Below are 10,824 nucleotides of genomic sequence, written 5' to 3' on the forward strand. Positions count from 1 at the left end.
TGAAACATTTTATACAAATTTATGTTATTTTATGTGTATTTGTATATATATTTTCATACAAATTTATATTATTTTATGTGTATTCTTACATATATTTTATTACAAATTTACCTTATTTTATGTTTATTTTGTATATTTATTTCATTCAGTTTTAAATTATTTAATGTGTATATTTGTATTTGTATTTAGGTTATTTTATGTGTGTTTTCTATATATATTTTCATCCAAAATTACATTATTTTATTGTTATTTTCTTAATTTAACTCGATACGAATTTAGATTATTTCATAGGTATTTTGTATACATATTTTTATACTCATTTACATTATCTAATGTGTGTTTTGTATATATTTTTTTATGCAAACTAATTTTATGTGCATTTTTGTACATATATTTTTATAGAAACTTAAAACGTTATTTTATGTGTATTTTGTATATGTTTTCTCACACAAATTTACATTATTTAATTAGTTTTTTGTTTATTTATTTTGATACGAATGACTTGATTATTGGTGTATTTTGTAAATATTTTTTTATACGTATTTACATTACTTAATGTGTATTTTGTTTATATATTTTTTTTACAAATTTACGTTATTATATGTGTATTTGTTAAAAATATTTTGAAACGAATTTACTTTATTGTATGTATTTTGTATATATGTTTCAATTCAAATTTAGCTTATTTTGTGTGTATTTTGTATATCTATTTTCATGCAAATTTAATTACTTCTGTGTATTTTTGTATATAGTTTTATACAAATTTACGTTATTTTATGTGCATTTTGTATATTTATATTTATACAAATACCCATTCTCTTATTGGTATTTGTTTATTTATATTTATACGAATTTACATTATTTTATGTGTATTTTGCATACATTTTTGATTCGTATTTACTTAATTTTATTTGTATTTTGTATATATATATTTATAGAAATCTACGTTATTTTATGTGTATTCGTATATATATTTTGAAACAAATTTACATTGTTTTATATGTTTTTTGTATATCTATTTCAATACAAATTTACCTTATTGTATGTGCACTATTTTATGTGTATTTTGGTATATATAATTTTATAAAAATGCGTTATTTTATAGGTATTTTGCATCTTAGTTTTCATACAAATGTACATTATTTTATTAATATTCTGTGTATATATTTTGATACGATTTTATATTATACTATTTGTGTTTTGTATATATATTTTTATACATATTTTCATTATTTAATGTGTATTTTTTATATATATTTTATACAAATTAACGTCATTTTAAGTGTATTTGTTTATATAATTTCATTCAAATTTACATTATTTTATGTGTATTTTGTATATGTATTTCAATACAAATTTACCTAATTTTATGTGTATTTTGTATATTTATCTTCATACAAATTTAAATTATTTTGTGTTTTTTTGTATATACATATAGAGTAAATTTCTATGAAAATATATATTCAAAATACATATAAAATTATGTAAATAAGTATAAAAATATATATATCAAATACACCTAAAAAAATGAAAATTCGTATCAAAATAAATAAACAAAATTCCGATAAAAGAACGTATATTTGTAGGAAAATAAATATACAAAATACACATAAAATTACGAAAATTTGAATAAAAATATATACAAAAAAACAAAAAAATAAATTTCAATTTGTATGAAAATAGATATACAAAATACACATATAATTAGTTAAATTTGTATTTAAATACATGTACAAAATACATATAAAATAATGTAAATTTGTATGAAATGAAAACAAATTCACATAAAATAACGTACATTTGTATAAAATAGATATACAAAATATACATAGAATAATGTAAAATCGTATCAAAATAAATACACAGAATATCAATAAAATAATGTAATTTTGTATGAAAATAAAGATGCAGAATACGCATACAATAAAGCCTATTTTTTTTAAAATACTTATACAAGAATACACATAGAATAATTAAATTTGTATTAAAATTAATATACAAAATGCACGTACAATAAGGGAAATTTGTATTGAAAAAATATACAAAATGCACATAAAACAATGTATATTTGTTTCAAAATATATATACGAATACACATAAAATAACGCATATTTCTATCGAAATATATATAAAAAATACACATGAAATGACGTAAATACGTATAAAAATATATATACACAATACACATTAAATAATATAAATTCGCATCAAAATAAATAAACAAAATATCAATAAAAGAATGTGTATTTGTATGAAAATAGATATACAAAATACACATAAAATATTGTAAATTTGTATAAAACTCTATTAAAAAAATACACAAAAATAATTTAAATTTGTATAAAAATATATATACAAAATACACATAAAACTAGTTAAATTTCTATTGAAATACATATAAAAAATACACATTAAATAATGTAAATATGTATAAAAAAATTTATACAAAACACAAATAGAATAATGTAAAATAGTTTAAAAATAAATACACAGAATATTAATAAAATAATGTAAATTTGTATGAAAATAAAGATGCAAAATACCCATAAAACAAAGCATTTTTTATGAAAATATATATACCAAAATACACATAAAATATTTAAATTTGTATTACAATAAATATACAAAATGCACATACAATAAGGTAAATTTGTATTGAAATAGATATGCAAAATACATATAAAACAATGTAAATTTGTTTCAAAATATATATACGAATACACATAAAATAACGTAGATTTCTATAAAAATATATATACAAAATACACATAAAATGAAGTAAATACGTATAAGAAAATGTATACAAAATACACATAAAATAATGTAAACTCGTATCAAAATAAATAAACTAAATGCCAATAAAAGAATGTTTACTTGTATAAATATAAATATACAAAATACACATAAAATAACGTAAAATTGTATAAAACTATATACAAAAATAAACAACAATAATTAAATTTGTATGAAAATAGATATACAAAAGACACATAAAATAAGCTAAATTTGAATTGAAATAAATATAGAAAATACATAAAATAATGTAAATTTGTATCAAAATATATATTCAAATACACATATATTAAAATTAATATACAAAATGCGTATATAATAAGGTAAATTTGTATTGAAAAAATATGCAACATACACGTTTACTCATACAAATTTATATTATTTTATTGGTATTTTGTTTATTTATTTTGATACGAATTACACGATTATATGTGTATTTTGTACATATTTTTTTATACGTATTTACATTATTTAATGTGTATTTTGTTTATATATTTTCATACAAATTTACCTTATTATATGAGTATTTGTATAAATATTTTTATGCAAATTTACTTTATTTCATGTATTTTGTATATATATTTCAATTCAAATTTAGCTTATTTTGTGTGTATTTTGTATATATTTTCATACAAATTTAATTACTTCTGTGTATTTTTGTATATAGTTTTATATAAATTTACGTTATTTTATGTGTATTTTGTATATTTATATTTATACAAATACACATTCTTTTATTGCTATTTTGTGTATTTATTTTGATACGAATTTACATTATTTTATGTGCATTTTGTATACATTTTTTTATACGTATTTACTTCATTTTATGTGTATTTTGTATATATATTTTTATAGAAATCTACGTTATTATATGTGTATTCGTATATATATTTTGAAACAAATTTACATTGTTTTATATGTATTTTGCATATCTATTTCAATACAAATTTACCTTATTGTATGTGTTTTTTGTATATTTATTTTAATACAAACTAAATTTTTTGATGTGTATTTTGGTATATATATTTTTATAAATAAAAAAAATACGTTATTTTATGGAGATTTTGCTTCTTATTTTCATACAAATTTACATTGTGTATTTTTGTATATAGTTTGATACAAATTTAGGTTATTTTAAGTGTATTTTGTATATCTATTTTCATACAAATACACATTCTTTTATTGATATTTTGTTTATTTATTTTGACGCGAATTTTATGTGAATTTGTTTTCATTTCATACAAATTTACATTATTTTATGTGTATTTTGTACATGTATTTAAATACAAATTTAACTAATTATATGTGTATTTTGTATATCTATTTTCATACAAATTGAAATTTATTTTTTTGTTTTTTTGTATATATTTTTATTCAAATTTTCGTAATCTTATAAAAATATATATACCAAAATACACATAAAATATTTAAATTTGCATTGAAATAAATATACAAAATGCACATACAATACGGTAAATTTGTATTGAAAGAGATATGCAAAAATACATATAAAACAATGTAAATTTGTTTCAAAATATATATACGAATACAAATAAAAAACGTAGATTTCTATAAAAATATATATACAAAATACACATAAAATTAAGTAAATACGTATAAAAAAATGTATACAAAATACACATAAAATAATGTAAATTCGAATTAAAATAAATAAACAAAATACCAATAAAAGAATATGTATTTGGATAAATATAAATATACAAAATACACATACAAAATAAACATAAAATAAGGTAGATTTGTAAAAAAATATATGTACAAAATACACATAAAATAATGTAAATTTATATAAAAATATATATACAAATACACATAAAATACCATGAATTTGTATAAAAATATATATTCAAAATAAATATTAAATAATGTAAAAGCGTATAAAAATATATGTACAAATACAGATACAAAAATACACATCGAATATTTAAATTTGTATTAAAATTAGTATACAAAATGCGTATATAATAAGTTAAATTTGTATTGAAAAAATATGCAACATATACGTTTACTCATACAAATTTATATTATTTTATTGGTATTTTGTTTATTTATTTTGATACGAATTACATGATTATATGTGTATTTTGTACATATTTTTTATACGTATTTACATTATTTAATGTGTATTTTGTTTATATATTTTTCATACAAATTTACGTTATTATATGTGTATTTGTATAAATATTTTGATACAAATTTACTTTATTTCAGGTATTTTGTATATATATTTCAATTCAAATTTAGCTTATTTTGTGTGTATTTTGTATATATTTTCATACAAATTTAATTACTTCTGTGTATTTTTGTATATAGTTTTATATAAATTTACGTTATTTTATGTGTATTTTGTATATTTATATTTATACAAATACACATTCTTTTATAGGTATTTTGTTTATTTATTTTGATACGAATTTACATTATTTTATGTGTTTTTTGTATACATTTTTTTATACGTATTTACTTCATTTTATGTGTATTTTGTATATATATTTTTATAGAAATCTACGTTATTTTATGTGTATTCGTATATATATTTTGAAACAAATTTACATTGTTTTATATGTATTTTGCATATCTATTTCAATACAAATTTACCTTATTGTATGTGTTTTTTGTATATTTATTTTAATACAAATATAATTTTTTGATGTGTATTTTGGTATATATATTTTTATAAATAAAAAAAAAAGGCGTTATTTTATGGGTATTTTCTTCTTTATTTTCATAGAAATTTACATTATTTTATTAATATTCTGTGTATTTATTTTGATACGATTTTACATTATTCAATTTGTGTTTTGTACATATTTTTTTATACAAATTTACGTTATTTTAAGTGTATTTGTTTATGTATTTTCATTCAAATTTACATTATTTTATGTGTATTTTGTGTATGTATTTCAATACAAATTTACCTAATTTTATGTGTATTTTGTATATTTATTTTCATACAAATTTAAAATATTTTTGTGTATTTTTGTATATAGTTTGATACAAATTTAGGTTATTTTATGTGTATTTTGTATATCTATTTTCATACAAATACACATTCTTTTATTGATATTTTGTTTATTTATTCTGACGCGAATTTACATTATTTAATGTGTATTTTGTATATATATTTTATACGTATTTACATCATTTCATGTGTATTTTGTATAGTTTTAAACAAATTTATATTATTTAATGTGTATTTTGTATATATATATATATATATATATATATATATATATATATATATATATATATATATATATATATATATATATATATATATATATATATATATATATATATATATATATATATATATATATATATATATATATATATATTTATTTTATTTTGTTTATTTATTTTGATACTAATTTACATTATTTTATATGTATTTTGTGTACATTTTTTATACGTATTTACTTAATTTTATGTGTATTTTGTAAATATATTTTTATAGAAATCTACCTTATTTCATGTGTATTCGTATATATATTTTGAAACAAATTTACATTGTTTATATGTATTTTGCATATCTATTTTTGTGTATTCTGTATTTATTTTTGTTATACATAGAATAATGTAAAATCGTATCAAAATAAGTACACAGAATATTAATAAAATAATTAAAATTTGTATGAAAATAAAGATGCAAAATACCCATAAGATAAAGCATATTTTTTTTTTAAATACATATACAAAAATACACATAGAATAATTAAATTTGTATTAAAATTAATATTCAAAATGCACACATACAATAAGGTAAATTTGTATTGAAAAAAACGCAAAATACAAATAAAACAGTGTAAATTTGTTTCAAAATATATATACGAATACACATAAAATAACGTAGATTTCTATACAAATATATATACAAAATACACATGAAATTATGTAAATACGTATAAAAATATATATATAAAATACATATTAAGTAATGTAAATTCGTGACAAAATAAATAAACAAAATATCATGAAAAGAATGTGTATTTGTATGAAAATAAATAATAGATAATAAGTTTGTATGTATTATATATGCAAGATACTTTTAAATAATGTAAATATGTATAAAAAAAAATATATACAAAAAACAAATAGAATAATGTAAAATCGTATCAAAATAAATACACCGAATATTAATAAAATAATGTAAATTTGTATGAAAATAAAGATGCAAAATTTCCATCAAATAGAGCATTTCTTATAAAAATATATATACCAAAATACACATAAAATATTTAAATTTGTATTGAAATAAATATACAAAATGCACATACAATAAGGTAAACTTCTATTGAAAGAGATATGCAAAAATACATATAAAACAATGTAAATTTGTTTCAAAATATATATACGAATACACATAAAATAACGTAGATTTCTATAAAAATATATATACAAAATACACATAAAATTAAGTAAATACGTATAAAAAAATGTAGACAAAATACACATAAAATAATGTAAATTCGAAACAAAATAAATAACCAAAATACCAATAAAAGAATGTATATCTATTTATCTTAATACAAAATCAAATATTTTATGTTTTTACGTATATATATTTTTATAAAAAAAGCGTTATTTTATGGGTATTTTGCATCTTAATTTTCATACAAATTTACATTATTTTATTAATATTTTCTGTATTTATTTTGATACGATTTTACATTATTTTATTTATGTTTTGTATATATTTTTTTATACATATTTACATTATTTAATGTGTTTTTTGTATATATATTTGATACATATTTACGTTATTTTAAGCTATTTAATGTGTATTTGTTTATATATTTTGACACAAATTTACAATATTTTATGGGAATTTTGTATATATATTTCAAAAGAAATTTACCTAGTTTTAAATGTATTTTGAATATCTATTTTCATACAAACTCAAATTATTTTTATGTATTTTTGTATATATTTCAATACAAATTTTAGTTATGTTATGTGTATTTTGTAAATCTATTTTCATTCAAATATATATTATTTTATTGGTATTTTGTTGATTTATATTGATACGAATTTACATTATTTTATATGTACTTTGTATATGTATTTTTATACGCATTTACATTATTTAATATTTATTTTGAATATATAATTTTATACAAATTCATGGTATTTTATGTGTATTTGTATATATATTTTCATATAAATTTACATTATTTTATGTGTATTTTGTACATATATTTCATTACAAATTTACCTAATTTTATGTTTATTTTGTATGTGTATTTTGTACACTTATATTTATACAAATACACATTCTTTTATTGGTATTTTGTTTATTTATTTTGTTTCGAGTTTATATTATTTTATGTGTATTTTGTTTACATTTTTTTATACGTATTTACTTAATTTTATGTGTATTTTATATATATATATATATATATATATATATATATATATATATATATATATATATATATATATATATATATATATATATATATATATATATATATATATATATATATATATATATATATATATATATATATTTTTTTATAGAAATCTACGTTATTTTATGTGTATTCGTATACATATTTTGAAACAAATTTACATTGTTTTATATGTATTTTTGCATATCTCTTTCAATAGAAGTTTACCTTATTGTATGTGCATTTTGTATATTTATTTCAATACAAATTTAAATATTTTATGTGTATACATGTACAAAAAATACATAAAATAATGTAGATTTGTATGAAATGGAAACAAATACATTTTATATAAAATATATATACAAAATACACATAGAATAATGTAAAATCATATTAAAATAAATACACAGAATATCAATAAAATAATGTAAATTTGTATGAAAATAAAGATGCAAAATACCCATAAAATAAAGCATATTTTTATAAAAATACATATACAAAAATACACATAGATTAATCAAATTTGTATTAAAATTAATATACAAAATGCACATACAATAAGGTAAATTTGTATTGAAAAAATATGCAAAATACACATAAAACAATGTAAATTTGTTTCAAAATATATATACGAATACACATAAAATAACGCAGATTTCTATAGTAATATATATATACAAAATACAATTTAAATAATGTAAATACGTATAAAAATATATATACAAAATACACATTAAATAATGTTAATTAGTGTCAAAATAAATAAACAAAATATCATGAAAAGAATGTGTATTTGTATGAAAATAGATATACAAAATACACATAAAATAATCTAAATTTGAATAAAACTATAAACAAAAATACACAAAAATAATTTAAACTTGTATGAAAATAAATATACAAAAAACATATAAAATTAGGTAAATTTGTATTGAAATACATATACAAAATACACATAAAATAATGTAAATTTGAATGAAAATATATAAACATATAGACTTAAAATAACGTAAATTTGTATCAAATATATATACAAAAAACACATTAAATAATGTAAATATGTATAAAAAAATATATACAAAACACAAATAAAATAATGTAAAATCGTATCAAAATAAATACAGAAAATATTAATAAAATAATGTAAATTTGTATGAAAATTAAGATGCAAAATACCCATAAAATAACGCATTTTTTATAAAAAATATATATACGAAAAAACGTAAAATATTTGATTTTGTATTAAAATAAAAAGATATACAAAATACACATAAAATAAGCTAAATTAAATGAAAAATATATACAAAATACACATAGAATAATGTAAAATCGTATCAAAATAAATACACAGAATATCAATAAAATAATGTAATTTTGTATGAAAATAAAGATGCAAAATACCCATAAAATAAAGCATATTTCTTTAAAAATACATATACAAAAATACACATAGAATAATTAAATTTGTATTAAAATTAATATACAAAATGCACGTACAATAACGTAAACTTGTATTGAAAAAATATACAAAATGCACATTAAAGCGTAAATTTGTTTAAAAATCTATATACGAATACACATAAAATAACGTAGATTTCTATAGAAATATATATACAAAATACACATGAAATGATGTAAATACGTATAAAAATATATATATACAAAATACACATTAAATAATCTAAATTCTCGTCAAAATAAATAAACAAAATATCAATAAAAGAATGTGTATTTGTATGAAAATAGATATACAAAATACTCATATAATTATTATTATTATTATAATTATTTTATCTGTATTTTGTATATCTATTTTCATACGAATTTAATTACTTCTGTGTATTTTTGTATATAGTTTCATATAAATTTACGTTATTTTATGTGTATTTTGTATATTTATATTTATACAAATACACATTCTTTTATTGGTATTTTGTTTATTTATTTTGATACGAATTTATATTATTTTATGTGTATTTTGTATACATTTTTTTATACGTATTTACTTCATTTTATGTGTATTTTGTATATATATTTTTATAGAAATCTACGTTATTTTATGTGTATTCGTATATATATTTTGAAACAAATTTACATTGTTTTATATGTATTTTGCATATCTATTTCAATACAAATTTACGTTATTGTATGTGTTTTTTGTATATTTATTTTAATACAAATTTAATTTTTTTGTGTATTTTGGTATATATATTTTTATAAATAAAAAAAATGCGTTATTTTCATACAAATCTACATTATTTTATTAATATTCTGTGTATTTATTTTGATACGATTTTACATTATTCTATTTGTGTTTTGTACATATTTTTTTTATACAAATTTACGTTATTTTAAGTGTATTTGTTTATGTATTTTCATTCAAATTTACATTATTTTATGTGTATTTTGTGAATGTATTTCAATACAAATTTAATTAATTTTATGTGTATTTTGTATATTTATTTCCATACAAATTTAAAATATTTTTGTGTATTTTTGTATAAAGTTTGATACAAATTTAGGTTATTTTATGTGTATTTTGTATATCTATTTTCATAGAAATACACATTCTTTTATTTATATTTTGTTTATTTATTTTGACGCGAATTTACATTAT

This window comes from Eriocheir sinensis, unplaced genomic scaffold (assembly GCF_024679095.1).
Source record: "Eriocheir sinensis breed Jianghai 21 unplaced genomic scaffold, ASM2467909v1 Scaffold214, whole genome shotgun sequence".
Lineage (NCBI taxonomy): Eukaryota > Metazoa > Arthropoda > Malacostraca > Decapoda > Varunidae > Eriocheir > Eriocheir sinensis.